This window comes from Martes martes (genome assembly GCF_963455335.1).
Source record: "Martes martes genome assembly, chromosome: 4".
Classification (NCBI taxonomy): Eukaryota; Metazoa; Chordata; class Mammalia; order Carnivora; family Mustelidae; genus Martes; species Martes martes.
Window position 1 is genome coordinate 156320071 of NC_137891.1, and position 24931 is coordinate 156345001.

General features: G+C 41.8%; 1 pseudogene across 1 annotated transcript; it reads right to left on the minus strand.

Annotated features, from left to right (window-relative positions):
* Positions 1-24241: 24241 nt before the first annotated feature.
* LOC308342350 (small ribosomal subunit protein uS8-like) lies at positions 24242-24659 on the minus strand (annotated as a pseudogene). Its single transcript has one exon. The product of its transcript is annotated as a small ribosomal subunit protein uS8-like (transcript).
* Positions 24660-24931: the final 272 nt, after the last annotated feature.

The following is a 24931-nucleotide window of genomic DNA, read 5'->3' on the forward strand; positions in this document are numbered from 1 at the left end:
TTCAACCCTGACAATATCTGCCTGTAGACTTTGTTGAATGGACTTATAGTTGATCTAAATAAGTAGCCCTAACTCAACCCACTGACTAATCAGCGTTTACCGAGTGTGAGTTTTTGTGCCAGATGCTATAGAAGACACAAAGAAATCCAGGACACAGTCCCTGTCTCAGGATCCAGAGGCTTTGATTGGGACATTCGCTCCTGTCAGGAAAAGACAATAGAAAGCAGCCGCTGGTATGAGCAAAGCCAAAGATCAGACAGTTTGATGTACCTGTGGGACATCCAAGTGGAGCTGCCCAGGGGCCATTGGAGGGACACCTGTGGAGCTTCAGAGGCTTGTTTTGTTTGGTGATATAGATTTGGGAGTCATTGTAATAGAAATGCAGCTGTGGGGAAAATGCCATCTTTGAAGGGTAATATGGAATGTGTGGAGAGAAGAGGGCCAAAACCAAATCCCAGGTTTTTGGGGGAGAAATAATCTGATTTGGCCAGCTGGAGTCCAATCGGCTGGGGTTAAGGGGTTAAAGTCTTATAAATATGTTGCTGAGTCCCAGGGCCTCAACCTTGTAGGCGGATGTGGGAGAGGTCATTCTTCAAGAAGGCAGCTGTTAAGCTGATATGGCATCAAAAAGATGGCTACTAGAGTAGCCTCGTGCAGAGCTGGCATTCCCATTTAGCAGGCACTCTATAAATATATGCTGAACCCATGAATATATAAATAAATGAATTACTTAATGAAAGGATGAATAATCTTGCCACTGACTTTTTTGTAACATTGTTTTTATTGATATATAATGCACATACTATAAAATTCCCAATTTTAAATTGTACAGTTCAGTGGTTTTTATTTAGTATTGGCATATATGTTTGATTTCGTGGTTTTTTTCATGAGACACATGATTGAGTCCTGTGTGGATATGGAGTTGGTATGACCAGCCCCCCACCCCTCTTCTTTTTTTTTTAATAACTTTTTTTTTTTAAGATTTTATTTATTTATTTGACAGACAGTGATCACAAGTAGGCAGAGAGGCAGGCAGAGAGAGGAAGGGAAGCAGGCTCCCTGCTGAGCAGAGAGCCCAATGTGATGCGAGGCTTGATTCCAGGACCCTGGGATCATGACCTGAGCAGAAGGCAGAGGCTTTAACCCACTGAACCACCCAGGCGCCCCTCCCCCACCCCCCTTCTACAGGTGTTCTTGCACAGAAGGTAGCTTGAGGAAAGAGACTCCTATCCCTTCTTTGGAGGATGTTCAAGGGCAGGACCTGGAAAGGGCCAGCCCCTGACCTGGGAAGGCTACAGAGGGACACTGCGGAATACTGAAAATATTATGGGTAAAGGGGGGTAGTGCAGATATACATTGTCACTGCCTTCAACACCTCTATAAGACTGCAGTAGGCAAGATGTGTTTTCAGATGACCCTGGCCAAAATAAAGCCCGTGAATGCCAAAAACTCTCTGAACAACGAAGCTGAGATGCTCAGAGAGCATGGAAAGGACTGGAAAGAGTTTTTATTCCCTTATCCCTTCCGATGAAAGAATAATGACCGCTCAAAGAAACCCATGTCTTAATCCCCGCAACCCCGTGACTATGTTATGTTATACAGCAAAGGGGAATTAAGGTTGTTAATCAGCTGACTGATTATCCAGGTGGGACTAATATAATCAGAAGGGTCTTTAAGAGTGGAAGACGGAGGCAGAAGAGGAATTAGAGTCAGAGAAGGGGATGTAACAATGGAAGCAGGGGTTGGGATGATTTGATGCAAGGACTTAATCCACCTTTGATGACTTTGAAGATATTATGTCTATTTCTTTGTTTATTTGTTTGTTTTAATTGGCTCCATGGCAGGGCTTGAACTCATGACCCCGAGATCAAGATTGAGCTGAGATTGAGAGCCGGTTGCTTAACCAACTGAGCCACCCAGGTGCCCCGATGACTTTGAAGATAGAAAGGAGCTGTAAGTCAAGGAGTGAGGGCTGCCTCTGGCAGCTGGAAAAGGTAAGGAAATGGATTATCTCCTAGAGCTTCCATGAAGGAACACACCCTGCCAATAACCTTGATTTTAGCCCAGTGAGACCCATTTTGAATTTCTGACCTCTAGAACTACAACATAACAAATTTGTATTGTTTGAAGCTACTGGTTTTGTGGTAATTTGTTATAAAAGCAATAGGAAACTAATATGCTTTCCTAGCTATCTAATTCCTAAAAGGGGCAACAACAAGATTCACTTTTAGATCTTTGTTTCTTTTTATCCCTTTAAGTTGTTCTCTATTTTCCTCTAAGATCTGCTAGATTTTGTCTTCCTGGGTTCCATTTTTCCCTCCAGGCAGAGGGCACTTTGGGGATGTTGCTGAGTCCTTAAGTCCAAGAACATGTCTACCCAAGTCCATCTGTCCTTCTAAGGCCTGTCCCAAATACAACCTTCTTCTTGAAACCCTTATCATTTTCCCCAGTGGATAATCTTTCTTCCTCTCCATCCCTGCAGCACACTCACTCCTCACTGGGACATCCAGTGAGGGTACTTGTCACACTGTCTTCCACATTCAGGATTTTGTAACAACTCCTCTAGGAGCTTGTCTGTTTGTCCTTTGCTGTTTTAAATTAAATTGCCAGCCTCGTAATCAGGAAAGCCATGTACTTTGTTCCCAGTTTGGGGAGAGAGCTCAGTAAGAGATAAAAAACAGAGATGTGTTGTTCCGCTAGGACTCTAATCTCAGCTCCTTGCTCCTGCCAGTAGATGATGTCAACCACCAGGAAAGGACAACAATAAATCCTGTGCTGAAGGCCAGCCAATGGCTGCTTTACTCGCTGTCCTGGCTATCTCTTGTACCCTCCTCATGTCCTCTAGGCCCTCCTTTGACACCATCATTGCTGGGGAACCAGCTTCACACAAGTGTTATGTAGCAGCAACTCATCTCATCTCCTCCACATCTCTCACTTTCTGTCTCAGGGCTTCTGTAAGAGCCACCTGCATTCATACTGGTGCTCTTAGGAAGTGTGAGGGTTTAACACGTCATGAGACAACCCTGACCAAAAGGAGATGGGAGTTGAAGGATAAATTCTCCTCTCTTATGGCTGATGGGCAGACTCTTTTGAGGTGGTTTTCCACATCTCCTCAGAAGGTTTCAATAAGATCAAGCCCCAGTTTCCACAGCTGTGATGAACTCAGGCATGCACATTTTTTTTTTTTTTTTTTTAGGGAGAGAGTGAGCATGCAAGAGTGGTCGGGGGCAGGGGGAGAGGGGCAAAAAGAGGGGAGAGAGAAAGAGAGAATCTTTTTTTTTAAAAAAGATTTTGTTTATTTATTTATTTATTTGACAGATAGATCACAAGTAGGCAGAGAGGCAGGCAGAGAGAGAGGGGGAAGCAGGCTTCCCACTGAGCCGAGAGCCTGATGAGGGGCTCGATCCCAGGACCCTGAGATCATGACCTGAACCGAAGGCAGAGGCTTTAATCCACTGAGCCACCCAGGCGCCCCGGAAAGAGAATCTCAAACAGGCTCCATGCCCAGCGTGGAGGCTGATGCGGGGTCGATCTCACCACTTTGAGATCATGACCTGAGCCAAAATCAAGAGACGTTTAACTAACTGAGCCACCCAGGTGCAACATCTTAGGCATGAATTCAGTCTTGAATTAATTTTCCCCTCTTTTGTGTTTCCCTCTCCCTTGTCCCTGACTTTGGTCACCAAGATTACCTCTTAAACTTCTTGCATGTGAAGATTAGGCTATACCTCCTAAGGGAATCCAGCCTAAGATGCCTACCTTGTTGCTGGAGCTGCATGTGTATGACATAACTGGACTGACCAATGTTAAGCAGCCTGAGGCCATTTTGAGTGTCAGGTCTGACACAAATGTAGAAACTGTAGAAATCACTTATCTTCATGAATCATCTCACCTAGATGTAGCAGACTCTGAGTTCCCTGTTTTGAACATACTTTATGTTAAGCCATCAACAATTTCAGCAAAGATAGGAAGAGGCTTAAGCTATACCTTGCTCATTTTGGTATCTTTTATAGTTTATTACATGTACCAGGTGCTCAATCTGAGCAAGCTGAAGTACCACACCTATTACCTAACTCCCTTCGAGATTTCTAGATAAATGGTGGCTTTTTTTGCCTGCTCCTGCCTGACACATACTATATAGTAAAATGATAGTAATATTTATAGAGCACTTACTATATTCTAGATACTAAGTGCTTTATGCACACTATCCCAGTTATTATTAACAGGCCTTCCTGTGTAATAGGTCCTCTTATTATCTCCATTTATAGATGTGAAAACTGTGGCTCTGAGAAGTTAAGTAATTGCTTAGACTAGTACAGTAAGTAAATAGTGGCACCAGGATTTGAATTCAGCACTTCTGACCCCAGAGCTCTCTCTCTCTTTTTTTTTTTTTTTTTAAGATTTTATTCATTTATTTGACAGACAGAGATCACAAGTAGGCAGAGAGGCAGACAGAGAAAGAGAGGGAAGCAGGTTCCCCACTGAGCAGAGAGCCTGACATGGGGCTCGATCCCAGAACCCTGGGATCATGACCTGAGCTGAAGGCAGAGGCTTTAACCCACTGAGCCACCCAGGCGCCCCCCCAGAGCTCTCTTAATCACAGTAATCAATTGGTAAGCAAACAAAGTACTAGGATAGACCTATATAGATCAGTGGAATAGAAATGAGAGTCCAGAAATAAATCCATATGCCTATGGTCAATTGATTTTTGTTAAGAATGTCAAGACCAGGGGCACCTGGGTGGCTCAGTGGGTTAAAGCCTCTGCCTTCGGCTCAGGACATGATCCCAGGGTCCTGGGATCAAGCCCTGCATCGGGCTCTCTGCTCAGCAGGGAGCCTGCTTCCCTTCCTCTCTCTCTCTGGCTGCCTCTCTGCCTACCTGTGATCTCTGCCTGTCAAATAAATAAATAAAATCTAAAAAAAAAAAAAAAGAATGTCAAGACCATTCAGTGGGGAAAATGTAGTCTTTTCAACAAATGATGTTGGGCCAATGGAGTATCCATATACAAAGTAATTAATTTGGACCCCTAGCTCACCATATAAAAAGATTAACTCAAAGTGGATCAAAGATCTAAATGTAAGAACCCAAACTATAAAACTCTTAAAAGAAAACATAAGTCATCTTGATGTTAGATGAGACAATGATTTATTGGATATGACACTAAGAGCCCAAGCAACAAAAGAAAGAAAGATACATTGGACTTTATCAAAAGTAAAAACTTTTGTGATTCAAATGACATTACCAAAAGAGTGAAAAGATAACCCACTGAATGGAGAAAATACTTTTGAATAATATATCTAATAAGTATATAATATCTAGAATAAATAAGAACTCTTTTAAGTCAACAATAAAAAGACAAATAGCTCAATTTTTTTTACATGGGCAAAGGATGTGAATAGATATTTCTCCAAAGATATATAATATCACTTATAATTAGGGAAATGCAAATAAAAATCACAGAAGGATACCTCTTTGTACCAACAACATGGCTATAATAATTTTTTTTTTTTTAAGATTTTATTTATTTGACAGAGAGAGACACAGCAAGAGAGGGAACACAAGCAGGGGGAGTGGGAGAGGGAGGAGCAGGCCTCTCACCGGGCAGGGACCCAGGACCCTGGGATCATGACCTGAGCCAAAGGCAGACGCCCAACGACTGAGCCACCCAGGCGCCCCTATAATAATATTTTTAAGTGGAAAATAACAACTATAGGTGAGGGTATGGAGAAATTAGAAGCTTCATACATTGCTCGTGAGAACATAAAATGGTGCAGCTGCTGTAGAAAACAGTTTGAAAGTACATTAAAAAAAAACAACAGAGTTACCATATGACCCAGCAATGCCACTCACAGGTATGTGCTCAAGAGAAATGAAAACTTCATATTCACACAAAAACTTGTACATGAATATTCATAGCAGTATTACTCATAGTAATACTATGAGTATTACTTCCAAAAAGTGGAAGCAACCCAAATATCCATGAACTGATGAGTGAATAAACAAAATTTGACATTATTAATACAATAGAATATTATTCAGCCATTAAAACAAATGAAGTATTGGTGCTCCAGAGTGGCTCAGTTAAGCGTCTGACTCTTAGTTTTGACTCAGGTCATGATCTCATGGGTTGTGAGATCAAGCCCCATGATGGGCTCTATGCTCAGTGGGAAATAAGATTATCTCCCTCTCACAAAAAAAAAAAAAAAAAAAAGATTATCTCCCTCTGTCCTCCCTCCAATCACACACTCTCCCTCTCTCTCTAAAATAAATAAATAAATCTTTAAAATGAAGTACCAATATATGCTACAGCTTGGATGAACCTTGAGAACACTATGCTAACTGAAAAAAGCCAGACGTGAAGGTCATATATTATATGATTCCATTTATAAGAAATTTTCAGACTAGGCAAATTCATAGAGACAGAAAGTAGGTTTTTGTTTGCTTCTTGATTGAAGGGGAGGCTGGGTCTCTTTGCAGAAGAATCATACAGTGTTGTCACAAGCATATAATATAAATCTTCCTCTTGAGCCTTTTCTGAAGATAACCTGATGTCATTTACTAGAGTGACAGCACAGGAGAAAAGGAAATACTCAGAACTTTGGCAGATGATTAGACAATGCCTTTGAATTGATGTTAATTCCTGGGAGCCCAAAAAGCCATTGTAGCCCACTAAAGTATGGGACCAGTTAGTCAATGGTTCTACCCTGTAGTTATTTCTCTGGTTCCTGAAGAAATAATTGTAATAGACATTCTTGGCCAGAGGGAAAATTACTACATTGGCTTTCTAATCCATGGGATAAGGTCATTACAGTAGAAATAGCTAGGTGGAAGGCCCTGGAACATCTTCCTACCAAGATAGTAAACCAGAACCAATGGTGCCTTTCTGGGGGGAAATGCAGAGATTAGTGTAACATTAAATACTATAATATCTAGCATATCTCATGTCATTCACTTGTTTGGTCTGGGCAAAAGTAGAATGATTGGAGAATGATTGTAGATTTCAATAAGCTTAATTAGGGTGTGACTTCAATTGTAGCTCCTTTTATAAAAGAGTTTTTTTAAAAGATTTTTATTTATTTATTTGACAGAGAGAGAGATCACAAGCAGGCAGAAAGGCAGGCAGAGAGAGAGGGGGAAGCAGGCGCCCTGCTGACCAGAGAGCCTGATGTGGGCCTTGATCCCAGGACCCTGAGATCACCACCCGAGCCGAAGGCAGAGTCTTTAATCCACTGAGCCACCCAGGCACCCTATAAAAGAGTTTCTTTACTGGAACAAATCAAGAACCCCTAGCACTTGTTATGTGACTAATGTTTTCTTCTCCATACCAAGTTGTAAGAACAACTATAAGCGGTTTACTTTTTTTAATTTTTATTTTTTATTAACATATAAAGTATTATTTGTTTCAGGGGTACAGGTCTGTGAATTTTCAGTCTTACACAATTCGCAGCACTCACCGTAGCACATACTCTCCCCAATGTCCATAACCCAGCCACCCTATCCCTACCCCCCACCCCCCACCCCCCAGCAACCCTCAGTCTGTTCCGTGAGATTAAGAGTCTCTTATGGTTTGTCTCCCTCCCAATCCCATCTTGTTTCATTTTTTCCTTCCCTACCCCCCACAACCCCCTGTCCTGCCTCTCAAATTCCTCATATCAGAGAGGTCATATGATAATTGTCTTTCTCTGATTGACTTATTTCGCTCAGCATAACACCCTCTAGTTTCATCCATGTTGTTGCAAAGGGCAAGATTTTGTTTCTTTTGAAGGCTGCATAGTATTCCATTGTGTGTGTGTGTGTGTGTGTGTGTGTGTGTGTGTGTGTGTATACCACATCTTCTTTATCCATTCATCTGTTGATGGACATCTAGGCTCTTTCCATAGTTTGGCTATTGTGGACATTGCTGCCATAAACATTTGGGTGCATGTGCCCCTTTGGATCACTACATTTGTATCTTTAGGGTAAATACCCAGTATTTAGTAGTGCAATTGCTGTATTGTAGGGTAACTCTATTTTCAACTTTTTGAGGAACCTCCATTCTGTTTTCCAGAGTGGTTGCATCAGCTTGCATTCCCACCAACAGTGTAGGAGGGTTCCCCTTTCTCCACATCCTTGCCAACATCTGTCATTCCCTGACTTGTTAATTTTAGCCATTCTGACTGGTGTGAAGTGCTATCTCACTGTGGTTTTGATTTGTATTTCCCTGATGCCGAGTGATGAAGAGCACTTTTTCATGTGTCTGTTGGTCATTTGGATGTTTTCTTTGGAGAAAGTTCTGTTCATGTCTTCTGCCCATTTCTTAATTGGATTACTTGCTCTTTGGGTGTTGAGTTTGATAAATTTTTATTTTTTTTATTTTTTAATTTTCTTTAAAAGGTTTTATTTATTTATTTGACAGAGAGAGAGAGAGATCACAAGCAGGCAGAGAGGCAGGCAGAGAGAGAAGGGGAAGCAGGCTCCCCGCTGAGCAGAGAGCCGGATGAGGGACTTGATCCCAGGACCCTGAGATCATGACTCAAGCTGAAGGCAGAGGCTCAACCCACTGAGCCACCCAGGCATCCCGATAAGTTTTTATTTTTAAGTGATCACTACATTCAGCAAGGGGCTCGAACTCATGACCCTGAGATCAAGAGTTACATGCTCCACTGACTGAGCCATCCAGGTGTCCCTAAGTGGTTTACTTTTACTTGGCAATGTCAACAGTACACATTTACTGTCTGTCTCAGTGCTATGGCAGCTCTCAATCTCTGCCATATTTTAGTCAACAGAGATCTTTTTTTTTTTTTAAAGATTTATTTATTATTTGTCAGAGAGAGAGAGGAGCGAGAGTGAGCACAAGCAGACAGAGTGGCAGGCAGAGGGAGAAGCAGGCTCCCTGCTGAGCAAGGAGCCCGATGTGGGACTCGATCCGAGGACACTGGGACCATGACCCGAGCGAAGGCAGCTGCTCAACCAACTGAGCCACCCAGGCGTCCCAGTCAACAGAGATGTTGATTGTCTTGATATTCCATAAACCATCACACCGTCCATTACATTGATGACATTATGTTGATTAGATCTGATGATCAGAAACTAGCAGTTAATTTAGAAGCCTTATAAGATATATATAAACATGAAGTGTGGGAAAAACCATATGGGCTGCCACCTCAGTGAACTTTCTGGGAATCCAGTAGACTGAAACATGTTGAGGTATCAACATGTCACCTTTCCAAGGTGACAGAAAAGTTGATGCCTATCCTACCATGACAGAAGAATCACAGTGATTTGTAGGCCTTTTTGGATTTTGGAGTTAATATACAACATATTTTGAACTGGAATCATCTAAGGAGTCACCCATAAGGCTGCCATTTTATTTTATTTTAAAGATTTTATTTATTTATTTGAGAGAGAGACAGTGAGAGAGAGCATGAGAGGGGAGAAGGTCAGAGGGAGAAGCAGACTCCCAGGGAGCTTGATGCCAGACTTGATCCTGGGATTCTGGGATCATGACCTGAGCTGAAGGCAGTTGCTTAACCAACTGGGCCACCCAGGAAGCCTGCCATTTTAAAATGGGGAACACAGCAAGACAAGGCTCTGCAACATGTCTAGACCATAGAATAAGATGCTTTTCTATTTTGTCCCATGATCCAGCAGATCCAATGATCCTTGGAGGTCTCCAGCAAGTACTGATGGCGAATAAAACATTTAGTAAGCACCAATAGGAGAATCATAGTATAGACCTCTAGGATTTTGGAACAAATCTATGAGTTTTCATCATTTACCCCATCGCTTGTTTAATGAACTCATAGATAACGTGGCTATGATGTTAGAGATGAAATATCTTCATGGGCTCAAAAATATGAACTTCCCCTTAAGGAAGTTGACTTGACATATTGCTACTTCTGAGTACCTAATCGGCTAACATCATGTCAGCACTGAATCCCCAATGTGGCAGCTTTCCCTAGGGGGAAAAGCCAGCCATCTGATGGCAGGCTGAATATGTGATATCTCTTCCATCATGAAGAGGTCATAAATTCATCCTCAGGAGAATAAACATATGGTATGATTTTCCAACCCTACCTGAAATATTCTGTCAGCTCCACCATCTGTTAGCTTTCTCAACAATGCTTTACTCACTGTCATGGTATTCTGTCCACAAGCAGTGGACTCATGCCCAAGAAATTAACTGGCCTTACTACATATGCCATTACCTAGAAGTAGATAGCTAATAAAAATGTAGAATGGATTACTAAAGATTCGGTTTTGATACCAGTTGGGAGACAACACTCTGAAACAATGGGTTCTGTCTTGCAGGATGCGGTATATATTCTAAATCAGAGATAATTATATGGTACTTTCTCCCCCATAGCCAAATACATGGGTCTAGCAATCAACATATGCAAGTAGAATGGTCCCTTTCACTCTTATACCCAAAAACCCACTCACAGCATTTTTGCTTCCCATGTCATTGACTTTTAGCTTGAAGAGTTCAGAGGTATTATTCTCAAGTGAAAAATGCTTCTGCATGGGGCACCTGGGTGGCTCAGTGGGTTAAGCCTCTGCCTTCCTCTTGGGTCATGGTCTCAGGGTCCTGGGATTGAGCCCTGCATTGGGTTCTCTGCTCAGCAGGGAGCCTGTTTCCCCTCTACCCCCTCCTGCCTACTTGTGATCTCTCTCTCTCTCTCTGCCAAATAAATAAATAAAAACTTTTAAAAAATGCTTCTACACAGGAGGGTTCTAGTTCCTCTGTGTGCTAGCACCAGTCATGATGCCTCATGGAGCAGTGGTGATGACTTGAGCATATTTGAGACTCCCTCAAGGCTAGAGGTGCTTATTGTTGGGACATGATCTTCTGTGCCAGAAGCTTGTGTGTGGGAAGTCTCCCAGCTAGTGATGGGCACCACACTGTTGTAGGTTGTTTCTGGGTTGTTTAAAGTTGATGCTAGTTATGGTTTGGGTTTATGACTTGGTATTTTCCTTATTATGTTCCTTAATATGTAACTTGGTATTATTGGGGAGAACTGGGTGAGTAGGGAGAAGAGGAGATGGTACATACTGGGGGAAGAGTTTGTGGTGCCTTGTTGCAATTGTTTAGGCTGAATGTTTGTTAAAGTTGGGTTGTCTGAACCATCAGGATCTGGGTATCACAAAAGACTAGCTGCAGGAAATTGTCTTTCTGCATTGTTCCAACATAACCTTAAGCTTAAACTTCCCCTAACCACTCAGGGGGCAATGCCCATGCTTCTGCCATCATACTCAGTTTTCGGCTGCCACTTTTGTTCCCATTGTAACCATTTAATAAACCAGCAAGTTCATAGGTAACCCGGTCTTCCAGGTTATCTGTCAGTCTAGCTGCTCATGGACTTATATGTGGGCCTGAGCCATACAATGTGGGTTATATTTGTTAATGTGACCTACTTTGTACCTACAGGTTGGTGAGGTTTAGGGAAATTCTGGTATAAAAACATTTCCAAACTGAAAGTTTTCTGAGAAAGAGGGGAAAAAAACCCAACCCAATCAAAACAAGGATTTGCAAATACTGGCACATGAAATATGTATTTCCAATTTATATTTGAACGGTTATAGGCCTCATGTATTAGTGCTGATTGCACACATCAAGAATCCTTCATGGTGGGGAACCTGGGTCGCTCAGTTGGTTAAGTAACTGCCTTGGGCTAGGGTCGTGATCTTGGGGTCCTGGGATTGAGTCCCGCATCAGGTTCCCTGCTCTGTGGAGAGTCTGCTTCTCCCACTCCCTCTGCTTGTGCTCTCTATCTCTCTATCAAATAATTGAATAAAATCTTAAAGGAAAAAAAAAAGAATCCTTCATGTCTATGAACATGATGTTCTTGCTCTTGCTAGCATTTTCTGCCCAGAAGTCTCCTCTGCTCCTTTACATCACCATCATTAAAAAGCGTTGCCCATTAACATCCCAAGATGAATAATTGTTTCAAAAACTATTAATGGCATTAACTTTAGAAAAATTTCCAAAAGAGCAGAAGGGTAGTTCTTGACTTACCTGCAGGCTGTACTTTTGTATATTACACGGATATCGCTAAATAAAACATTTTGAATGTTTGCACATCTGCAGACAAGTGAACATTTTTGCTCTATTACATGTATCAAGTAACAGTTTGATTTTGCCGTCTTTGTGGGTATAGCGCTATGAGTCCAACTTTGAATTTTTTGTGCATTTTACTGATATTTTACACAAGTAAATGAGAAATGGGAAGGTGAAATTGCTGACAGTGGTGGTCAAATGTATATGTCTTATAAACATATTGCAGCTACCATTGGTTAACCTGAAAGTGCTGACTTTTTATTTTCATTTGGATAGTGTTAACTCAGTTCATTTTGTGTTGATTTTAAAGGGAAAAAAATTAAAGAATAGTTTTCTTTAAAGATTATTTATTTATTTATTTGAGAGAGAGAGAGAGAGAGAGAGAGCATGAGAGGGGACAGGTCAGAGGGGGAAACAGACTCCCTACCAGCAGGGATCCTGATGTGGGACTCAATCCCAGGACTCCAGGATCATGACCTGAGCCGAAGGCAGTTGCTTAACCAACTGAGCCACCCAGGTGCCCGAAAGAATAGTTTTAAAATGCTGGAAATATATAATCAGAGATATAATTAGAGATTATATATATTTATATATATATGTATATTTACATATACATATAAACATATATGTCTACATATGTATTTGATTATTGAGAATAGATCTCTTTCCCTGCTTGATAAAGGTAGTTAAATTTTCATACATTTGACTTTCATACAAGATTTTATGAACAAATCATGAATGAAAGTAGGCTATTTACTGCTTACACATTTTTCTGGGACACCACTGATCAAAACTGACAAAGAACCTTGAGGGGAATAGGAGAATTTTTCAGATTCTAAAAGTACCACAATAATATGAGAAGATAGAGGTTAGCTGAACCTGCTATGGTAATTATTTCACAATATACATAAATCAAACCATCTTGCTGTATGCCCTAAACTTACACAGTGATGTAGGTCAATTATTTCTCAATAAAACTGGAAAAAAAATCATACAGTTAATAAAATTGCCTGAGAGGGCTCAACAACGACAACAATAATGATGACAACAACAACGATGGCAACAGCAGCAGTAGTAGTAGTAACTCCTGTTTAAGTACTTGCTATATTTCAGGCTCTCTCCTTGCTGTCACAAATTCAATCCCATTTGATTCTTAGTCATTCACTGAAGTAGTTAATATGCTGTCCCTTCATTTCATGATATAGCATCCTAGAGTTCAGGGAATTAAAATGACTCATCCAAAATCACACAGCCAGTATGCAGAGGCATTGACTGATTCCAAAGCCCATGCAGTAATCATACCTTGTATTATTCTCCTGTTTGCTCAACAGTCCAGTTTGAATAAGCCTCTTTTAGAGTAGGATTATGACTAGATAATAAAATATGTGTAAGAAAAAAGGCAAGAATCTCTGTGTCTTGTGGGACAGATAGAATGTTTTCAGGAACCAGAAATAATGAACTTATTGAAAATAGACATCTTTTCCATTTATACCATATTGAAAGGGGAACAACAGAACACCCAATACATTACAGCTTATTGATATGACATTCTGTAGGAGACTGAGCCTGATGAAACATTTGCTTTGCTGTATCACTGCCGTATTGTATTATCTGTCCCACCTTAAGAATGAATCTGAATGAATGTGTGCATTCCTTTCTCTAATTTGCTTCTTACTTACATTGTAGAAGCAGCCCTTTTCTAAACAATCTAGACAAGGGTGTTCAAGAAACTGAAAGCATTGTGTTAGCCAATAGCCCCTGTTGGAGCTATTCCACTTGCAGAAGCAGAAATGCAAACCTACAAATGTTAACCAAATGACAATATGCCAGAAAGGTCTTAAAAAAAATGTCTCACAGACCACAGGGCAGCAGCTGGATTTCTGACAAGCAGCATACTCCATTCTGGAAATATACCAATTAAAGGAGTAAATGAATGTGAGGAAGGAAAGAAAAGCATGTTCCAGTCTTGGCTAATCTTCAACTTGGAGCAACCAACAAAATTTTTAGAGACAAAGCAGAAAAAGCAGAAACTGGTGGCAATGATTGCTTAGAATATAAGTCCCATTAGATTAAATCTGAGTAAATTTTGCTTTATTTTTCCTGAAGATCTTTTCCAGAAATGAATGCCCTTTGTATTTGAGAGTTGAGAAGACATAATTAATGTATTTATTCAGTCAGCAATCACATACCAGCTGCAGGACATATGATGCCTGAGTGAGATTCAAAGTTGCATAGGATGTGTGAGCCATGAGGAGGATTGGGGGAGGGTGTATGTGTGGGGGGGTTCCAGGCAGAGGGAATGAAATATACTGAGGTACACAGGAGAGGCAAATGTCGCTGTTAAAAGAACAATATTCTCTGTGTATGGGAAAAATTGCTCTTAAAAAAAAATCATGGCTCATTTTCACTTTCAGGATAGGAATAGTATTCATAGTACAGGTTCTTGTTTGTTGAGGAAAACAATGTGTGAGCTTTGGGAGGGCCCAGAAATGCCTGGAGGAGAGGAGAACTGGAGAGAGCAGAAGTGCTCTGCCAAAGAAAGCAAGAAGTGAGAAGAATTTGGAGTTTTGGGGCATCTGGGGGAATAGGCCTGGGCAGTTTGGAGAGTGTAGAGCAGTGAAGAGAAGAAATGAAAAGATGGGAAGGCTAGGCCCAAGGAAGAACCTTGGGCAAAGGAAGTCTTTGTGAGCTGGAGAACAGGAGAATCAGCGAGAAGGAAAACATGAATCCTTCCCAAAGGATATACAAAACACTGGGAGGGGACAAATTTCTACATTCTGTGGGACAGTGGTTTGAGTAATTTGTATTTGGATATTACAGAGTAACTCCAATAGAACGGGGGACTCGGTGTGATAGTTGAATTACATTGATTTTGGTAAGTTGACATCATCTTTTGTTTGTGAGTTGTTTTTTTTTAAGATTTTATTTATTTATTTATTTATTTGAGAGAGAGCAAGCACAAGCAGGGGAGGAGCAGAGGGAGAGGGAGAAGCAGACTCCCTGCTGAGCAGGGAGCCCAATGTGAGGCTCAATCCCAGGACTCTGGGATCATGGCCTGACTGAAAGGCAGACACTTAACTGACTAAACCACCCAGGGGCCCCTTTTATTTGTGAGTTTTGCCTGGTTTTACTAACTGGCAAACAATACTTTGTTCTTAAGGTTCTGTGGCTTATTGGCTCCATTTTTAAAAGATATTTTATTTTATTTTTAAAGATTTTGCTTATTTATTTAACAGAGAGACAGTGAGATAGGGAACACAGGCAGGAGGAGTGGGAGAGGGAGAAGCAGGCTTCCCGCCGAGCAGGGAGCCCAATGCAGGGCTTGATCCCAGGACCCTGAGATTATGACCTGTGCCAAAGGCAGACGCTTAACGACTGAGCCACCCAGGCACCCTTTAATCTTTTAGAATAATTTAAAAAAATTTAAATTGGTGATTTTGTAATTTACTTTCTGAATTTAAGATTTTTTAAAACGTAATTTACAAAATATAGTAATCTTGAACAAATAAGATAATACACAATACAAGTGTATGTGCCTAACCCAATAAAAAAGAATTTCAAATGTTTAAAAATTTCCCCAAATGTCTAGTTAAAAAACACATGCTCTATTATTTAAATATTTCTTGGAAATTTGCAAGTCTGACCTACAGCCTGAATCAATTCTTTGAGTTAGAGGAAGGACATTATAGGCAAAGGATGCAATAAAATAACTGTTCCTGTGTCTCCGTTTCATTAGTCCTTTAGAGTGATCCATCCAGGCTGTGTACTCTAAGGGCTATAAAAGTGTATTCTCCAGGGGCACCTGGGTGGCTCAGTGGGTTAAAGCCTCTGCCTTCGGCTCAGGTCATGATCCCAGGTCCTGGGATGGAGCCCCGCATCGGGCTCTCTGCTCAGTCGGAAGCCTGCTTCCTCCTCTCTCTCTGCCTGCCTCTCTGCCTACTTGTGATCTCTCTCTGTCAAATAAATAAATAAAATCTTTAAAAAAAAGTGTATTCTCCAGATTCTTCATCCTCTCCACTCCTAGTCCCATCTATCCCTCCTGTTTAATTTGGACACACCACCATTCACTCTCATGTCTCTGGGCATGGCTGTTTGGTTCTCTGTTTAATGTCATGAAATGAGAAAGAATATTCAGAGCTCAGAAGAGAGGTTTAGGTTGGAGACAAAAATCTGACTTATTGATACATAGCTAGTTATTAAACGTAGGGATGTGGATGGGATTGTGTAGGGAAAAAAGTCTGAGTGAGATGAGAAGTGCAATAAAAATATCTGGGTCCAGGTCAAGAAAAAGGAGCCAGCAAAGAAGAAAGAAGAGTAGATGTGTTGATAGGAGATCAACCAGAAGAGTGTGTTGCCACAGAAAGTAGGAAAAAATGTTTCAAGAAGGAGAGAATGATCAGTCGAGTCAGGTGCTGCTGAAAGATCTAATAAGATGGTCACTGAGAAGTGTCCATTGAGTTTATTTATTTATTTATTTTTAAAAAGATTTTATTTATTTATTTGACAGACAGAGATCACAAGTAGGCAGAGAGGCAGGCAGAGAGAGAGGGGAAAGCAGGCTCCCTGCTTAGCGGAGAGCCCGATGTGGGGCTCGATCCCAGGACCCTGAGATCATGACCTGAGCCGAAGGCAGAGACTTAACCCACCCAGGCCACCCAGGCACCCCTGTCCATTAAATTTAGCAATATGGAGGTTATTGTGACCTTGGTGAGAAAAATTTTGAGGAAGCAGTGGGGGTGGTAGCTGTAAGAGAGTATTAGATTAAGGGAGGGATTTCCTATTCTATGTGGAAAATCCTAGCCCATGTTTGAGTGCTGAGCCCATGTTTGAGTGTTTACCGGAAATAATCCAGTAAAATATTTATTAGTTAAAGTAGTTGCTGTATAAACCATCCCAATTATTCATAATGACTTAAACATGGTATAAGTTTATGTCTTCATAACTTAAAATCTAAAGCAGTTAGGTCTCCTTTAAATGGCACTTCAGGACCTAGACTTCCTCCATCTTGTGCCTCATGCATCTTCAACAAGTTTTCTATGGCTCCAAGCTTGTCTGCATCAAGCAGTGAAAGGGGAAGAACACAGATAATATTTGTGGGATGTCTTTGTGTGTCTGGCCTAGTAGTAGCACATATCACTTTAGCACAGATAACAATGACATAGATAATATCAGTCACATGGATCCACACTACATACTTAAGTGTCAGGGAAGCTGGGAAATTTAGTTTAGTTGTGTGCTCAGGAATAAGAGGAAATGGGTTTGGTGAACATCTAGCAGTTTCTGCCATAGAGGGAGAAGTAAAAGAGATGGAATGGGGGTGAGGAAAAATGAGGTGGGAGTGAGGGATGGGGATAAAGGCAAGAGTGAGCTTTTGGAGAAGGCAAAAGAGGAAGATACCAGGTCCCAGAGCCCATGAGGATATATTACTTTCTAGCCAAGAAAAAGTGGCAGAGAGGTCGAAGGTATTTGCAAGAGAATGATCACAAAGATGGATCATCTTTTTTTTTTTTTTTAAAGATTTTATTTATTTATTTGACAGAGAGAGACACAGGGAGAGAGGGAACACAAGCAGGGGGAGTGGGAGAAGGAGAAGCCGGTCTTCTGCTGAGCAGGGAGCCTGATGCAGGGCTTGATCCCCAGACCCTGGGATCATGACCTGAGCCGAAGGCAGACGCTCAACAACTAAGCCACCCAGGTGCCCCAAGATGGATCATCTTTAAGGCAAGAAGGGAACACAGGAGAGTGATGGTGGACAGAATGGGCAAAAGTAATTAGTTGGAAGTCCTAATAAAGCGAAGAATGGCTTCCTTGGAGATTCTTAAATAAACGAGTTGGAACAAGAGGACATTGTGATGTTTGCCCTCTGAAGAATGAGATGATTGAACAAATCATTTAGGAGGTGGTTAGATTCTGATGATCACAAGTTCTATATGTGACCGGGAACATGGGAGGCTGCAATGGAATGAAGAAAATTGTCGCTGACTCTGAGGAAGTCAAGGAAACTGAGAGCCCAGAATAGTGGATGGCTTCACTATGTGGGTACTGGTATCACCCAGAAGGGTGATAGGAGTTGTAAAGGAGAGGAAGCCTTGAGTCACATGCCAAAGTCTTCAGAGAATGACAGGTCATGAGTAAGAGGCTGAAAAATGGTAGTTTTGTGGGCAAGAAAGGAAAGTGGTATAGTTGGATAGGGAGAAACCGCAAAGGCACAATATTTTTTCTTTCACAAGATGGAAAGATAGGGGCCTGTGGGTGGCTCAGGTCACGGTCCCAGGGTCCTGGGATCGAGCCCCATGTTGGCTCCCTGCTCAGCAGGGAGTCTGCTTCTCTCTCTCTTTGCTCTTCCCCACCATTCGTGCCATCTCTAGCTCTCTCTCTCTCTCTCTCAAATAAATAAATAAATAAAATCTTAAAAAAAAAAAAGAGGGAAAGATAGTTAAGAGTCTAGAAGCTGTGTGGTGGTGAGAAGAACACTGACCTCACCTTCCAAATTTCAGTAGACATTAGGTTAGAGGAAAAGCTTTGGAGGATGTGGTGTTCACAAGGGAGCACTAGGCTTCAGTTTAGGCAGATGGTGGAGGTTCTGGTCTAAGAAAAGCTTGGAGATGTAGCTATCTAAGGGGGTTTGTAGGTTTCAGAATGGAAGGCCAAGAAGATACAAAGGAATGACTGGGGAGCCAGGCAAGGAAGGAGGGCTGAGTCAGTTGAGAAGATGTAGAAAACAGGTGGGAAAAGGGAATTCGAAAGTTAAGGTGACCCCTTTGAATGGGGTTCAGCCTGAGAGTTTCTTGGTTGAAAGAAACACACACTGACCAATCATTGTTGGGAGCCTTCTTGTGGTGATTTGGCAACAATACGGTACTATGGCTCTGCAGCTTCATATGCATCTGGTCTAGAAGTAGTATGCAGAGGGGGATTAATGTGGCCCAAGGCATCTGCTGTTAGGTTCACATGGAACAGCCACTTGGACCCAGAGCTCAACTTGTGGTAGGTCCCTGACTCTCTCTCCAGCTTCCTCTCACTTCATTGCACTCTTTGCTACAGACCCAGCAGTCACATTTTAGATCCTCCCTCCTGCCATGTTCATCCTTGCCCCAGGAGCACATCCCTTCTCTCTGCCTGGAATACTCTTATTTATTCTTCAGGTTTTGACTAAAATATTACTCTTCAGGTATATTCCACGTCCTTCCATTAATCTCCCTCATCACACTCTGTGCCTTTCCTTTACAGAGTTTATCACAGTTGTAATTTTACATTTATCTGTGTACTCCTTTAATTAAACGCTCTCTCTTCTTCTTGTCTATAAGTTGGCTGAGGACTTAAACATGGTCTCCCAGCATTTATCCCAGTACTTATACAAAACTGGTATAGCGGTTTTAAAATCTGTCCACAAATGCTTTGACACTCTCCCTTTCCAAAATGGAAGTCTAATTCTCCTTTTGAATGTAGGCCAGACTGTGTAAGTGCTTCTAACAGAATGTGGTAGCAGTGATGGTACATGACTTTCTGAAATTATAGAAAGAATACAGCTTCTTCTTGGTGCTTTCTTACTCTTGGATCACTTGTTCAGGGGAAGCCAAGTGCTGCTGTGAGGTCACTCAAGAAACTCTGTGCTAAGGCCCACGTGGAGAGGAACAGAGGTCTCCCACTAACAGCCAGCATCAGCTGACCAGTCAGGGGAGGGAGGCATGCTGAAAGTGGATCCTCTCGCCCTGGTCAAGCCTTCAGATACCTGCAGCTTTTGCTGACATCTGACTATAACCTCATGAGAGAATTGAGATAATGAATGATTATTGTTTTAAGCCTCTGAGTTCGGGGCGCCTGGGTGGCTCAGTGGGTTAAGCCTCTGCCTTCGGCTCGGGTCATGGTCTCAGGGTCCTGGGATCGAGCCCCGCATCGGGTTCTCTGCTCGGCAGGGAGTCTGCTTCCTCCTCTCTCTCTGCCTGCCTCTCTGCCTACTTGTGATCTCTCTCTGTCAAATAAATAAATAAAATCTTAAAAAAAAAAAAAGCCTCTGAGTTCTGGGGTAATTTGTTATGCAGCAATAGATAATTAATATAATAGGTTTTCAATAAATACTTATTTAGTGAATGACTCAGCAAATTCACGAACACTTCTTTCTTTCTTTCTTTCTTTTTTTTAATTCGGCAACCAATCAGTCATTTTATCAGTCATGATTCTAACAGGTGTCTGAAACTTTGTTTTGACTTTTCGCTGCATTTGACTTTATAGAGTTTTTCATCCATATGCAATGGAGTAAAAAATACAAACAAGCCAGCATAAATATTTGACCCTTGAAAGATGGTGTTTAACTGAGTGATGTTAGTACAAGGAAAAATTAATTATATTTGCAGTTCCACAGCATACTACCAAAGATTAGTTGGCATAAAAGCAAAGCAGACTAGGGGGACAAACCATAAGAGACTCTTAATCTCAGGAAACAAACTTAGGGTTGTTGGAGGGGTAAGGGGTGGGAGGAATAGGATGGCTGGGTGATGGACACTGGGGAGGGTATGTGCTATGGTGAGTGCTGTGAAGTGTGTAAGACTGATGAATCACAGACCTGTACCCTTGAAACAAATAACATTTTATGTTAAAAAAAAAAAAAAAAAGCAAGGTAGACAAGACAAAATTATTAAGGATCATCGGGCGCCTGGGTGGCTCAGTGGGTTGAGCCGCTGCCTTCGGCTCAGGTCGTGATCTCAGAGTCCTGGGATCGAGTCCCGCATCGGGCTCTCTGCTCGGCGGAGAGCCTGCTTCTCTCTCTGCCTCTCTGTCTACTGTGATCTCTCTCTGTCAAATAAATAAATAAAATATTTAAAAAAAAAATTATTAAGGATCATCAAACAATGGTGAAATTTAGGTCAAGAGAAGGGTTTTTTTTTTTTAATTTTAAATCTAGATTTTTTACCCAGTTTTTAAGGCAATAAAGTTGGCCTACCTGTTATTGCATTCTTTGACCAAATGTTTGCACCTATTGGATGCCTTTTAAGCTAAATATTGAAGGGCCAACCACCAATGCAATTGTTTTGTCTTTGCCTCTGTCAACAGAACCTCCTGAATCCTTTCAGCCTCATAGAGGATGGAGGAAATTTTCACAGGGAATCTTGACCTGGTAAGATGTAATATCCTTTGTTCCCTGTTGTGGCTGCAGCACAGAAGCAATGGCTGGCACTTAGCAGCATTCAAAACATATTTGTTGCATAAATGAATGAATGAATAAATCTCTTTACTCATCATAATCATTCAGATGTTAAAAGCTTCTCCAGATGCCTAAGTAGGAATAAATGCATAACTAACACTATCTGGCAAAAATAGGGAAAGTCTGAATTATGCTAGCATCAGCCTGACAAATGCAATGAACTACTGTGTTATTGTTTGTTTGCTCATGTTTAAATTTTCCCCACAAAAATATAATTTTTGTTTTACAACTGTGTGGTCAATTAGGGGTGTGGCTGAATCTGGGGACTGGCTTACTCAACATCTGTTCTAGTCTTATTATATAGTGTGTCTTCCGGGAATGCTGAAAACGGAGAAACTTAAAACTACATTTTCTAGACTCTTTTGCTGCTAGGGTTTTGAATGAGAATAGGGCTCCTTCAGTCAAATGTATTCACCTGGGATCTGAAAAAGGAACTGAGTTAAGAAGGGAAAAAAAGGGAAAGTTTGAGATGTCTATCTTGCTGGTCCTGATGTTTAAAGGGAAGCAGTTTGGTCTAGACCTGAAAGCAGAGGTGATGGCTCCTTCATTTGGCAGGTAGCTTCCTGATGTGAAAGTGGCATGATTCTAGAGCTTGTGGCTTCTAGGTGATTCCCGGATTCAGCGGGTAGTCTCCTGTTCTTGCCAGGAGCAGCAGCTGCTCCCATAGCTCAGTTCTACAGTGTGCCTTAGAAATTGTGCCTGGAAGATCAGCCTAGAGTCTATTTCTTCAGTCTGTATAACAATATTGTAAGCCATTTGATACCTTGCAATAAACCCTTTCTGCAGGGGCGCCTGGGTGGCTCAGTGGGTTAAAGCCTCTGCCTTTGGCTCAGGTCATGATCCCAGGGTCCTGGGAGCAAGTCCCACATTGGGCTCTCTGCTCAGCGGGCAGCCTGCTTCCCCCTCTCTCTCTGCCTGCCTCTCTGCCTACTTGTGATCTCTGTCTGTCAAATAAATAAATAAAATCTTGAAAAACAACAACAACAACAAAAACCCCTTTCTGCTCCAAGGTTGTTTTTCTCCCCCCCCTCTCTGTCACCGAACTTTAACTGAAAAGCAAAGGACTGAGAATTACTATACAACTGACAAAATTATTTTTTATTTATTTTTATTTTTTTAAAGATTTTTATTTATTTATTTGACAGACAGAGATCACAAGTAGGCAGAGAGGGAGGCGCAGAGAGAGGGGGAAGCAGGCTCCCCGCTAAGCAGAGTCCAATGCAGAGCTCGATCCCAGGACCCTGGGATCATGACCCGAGCCGAAGGCAGAGGCTTTAACCCACTGAGCCACCCAGGTACCCCTGACAAAATTATTTTTTTAAACTTTTTTTTTATTAGAGACAGAACACATGTGAGCAGGGTGGGGGCTAGGGGGAGGGGCAGAGGGAGAGAGAGAATCTCATGCAGGCTCCTCCCTCAGCACTGAAGCCAACACAGTGCTCAGTTTCACAACCTGAGATAGTAACCTGGGTCGAAATCAAGAGTGGGATACTTAACCAACTGAGCCACCCAGGCATCTCCACCCAACTGAGCCACCCAGGAATCTCCACCCAATTATTTATTACTATGTAGATCATTAGAATATAGAGGTACTTTAGTATTTATGAAATTTCACATACTCTTATCGTCAGGGAGATTCAGTTTGAAACAAAATTATGTGCTCCTGAAATAATCTGTATATTGATTAAAAAAAAAAAAACCTACCAAACTTGAATTCTATTGAAGTACTCCTTTGTTGTTTGCTAATGCTATTAGGACTGCTGTTTGCATGTAATAGAATTCTTCTGGATTTAAGCAAAAGAAAAATGAATTTATATAAGGGTATGGGTCCTTTCATAGAGCCCAAGGGCAAGGATGCATCTGGACATCAGAAAGGGCCTAGAGCCAAGGACTGCAGTGCTACAGAGAACCCGAGAAACCCTCTCACCAGCTCTCACCATTGTTTCTCTCTGAATAGCTGCTTCATTCCTTTTCACTACTAACTTTCTGTGCATCCCAATCAACAGGGTTAACAAAGGGGTTCCATCTCCACTTACATACCTTCTCTTTCAGAGGACAGAATCTCCTAGACTCAATTCCAGAATCTTGAGGAAAGACTACGAGCAGCCCACTTCAGTCAGGTGCGCAGTTCAGCTAAGTTGCACAGCACTAGAGGTTGCCAGTCACCTTGTCTTCTATGCAAAAGGCATCTGTGGAGTGCATTTTCTAGACTAGGGTGTGAATGGTGCCCCTTAGAGTCGTGCCACTACCTACCTTGAACCAATCAGCTGGAGTCTGGAGTCAGAGAGTCCTGTTGTGGGAACCTGGTAGTGGGTGCTCTGCTCCTGAAATCATGTAGTTTGTGGGGAGGGGGAAGGTGGTCTGTAGGAAGGGCAAGTTATCATGTATGGGGGAATTATAGGGAGCTCAGGAGACAAGCTCACTGAGGTTCATTATAAGAATGATACACTGGGGCACCTGGGTGGCTCAGTGGGTTAAAGCCTCTGCTCTCAGTTCAGGTCATGATCCCAGGATCCTGGGATCGAGCCCCACATCGGGCTCTCTGCTCAGCAGGGAGCCTGCTTCCTCCTCTCTCTCTCTCTGCCTCCTTGTGATCTCTGCCTGTCAAATACATAAATAAAATCTTAAAAAAAAAAAAAAGAATGATACACTGATTTTAACTTTATTAGACCAGCAATAGCAAACTACAGCCCATAGGCCAAATCCAGTCTGCCCCTGACTTTGTAAAAACAGTTTTATTGGAACACAACCACACTCATTTTTTCCATGTTGTCTATGGCTGCGCTTGTGCTACACCGGTAAAGTGTAGTGGCAGCTGAGAACATACATTTCACAAAGCTACCATATTTACCACCTGGTCCTTTACAGAAAAAGTCTGTTGACCTCTGTGTTAGACCCCTGCTGCTCAAATGAAGCCAGGCATTTCAGCTGGGAGCTTGTCTGACCTCCACTTAGAACTATTGAATCAAAACCTGCTTTGCTTTCTCCCCCATCGAAGCATTCATTTGCATGTATGTATTACATCCCTAGGTAAAGAACCCCAGGATTTTCCCTCCTGTGTGTTTTCATCTTGCATTGTTATGGTCCATGATACCAACTATCAGTATAATGAAACCAAACTGAGGGGATAGGAGCAGGTTATTTTGCCATTTTTCTAGATCTCTGAGCTGCATATCATATTCTAGATCACTCCACACTTGTTTAACCTCATGAAGTCCAAAACAACTTTCCCAGTTCTGTGATCATCAATGAATTCAAATTCACCAATGTAACCATGCTTTAGCATTACAGCTAGACATTAGACAATGACTTTGGAGCATGCCCTAATAAGAACCTAGTGTTTGCCTCTCTTCAGCATTGTTGATATTCTTGAAAGCATCAGTCAGGACATTGATATGCACCATTATGACAGCGTGGAAAGATGGCACAGACAGAGTCTGCTTTTTAACAAGATCTCAGGGTGATTTGGAGGCACATTAAGGTTTGAGAAGCACTATATTAAGCTCCTTGATGGGCACAATCAATACTATTGAAAGTTTTGTTTCACACAAGCCTCTTTTAGCCCATGGGACGTGATGCAATCCCCCAGGTACATTAGACTAGTGTGCCACTATCCCTGGATTTGATGTAGTGATTTTTTTTCGGCTGTGTCAGAGCAGAGTATCTTACTATCAGCCAGAATCAGCCTGGA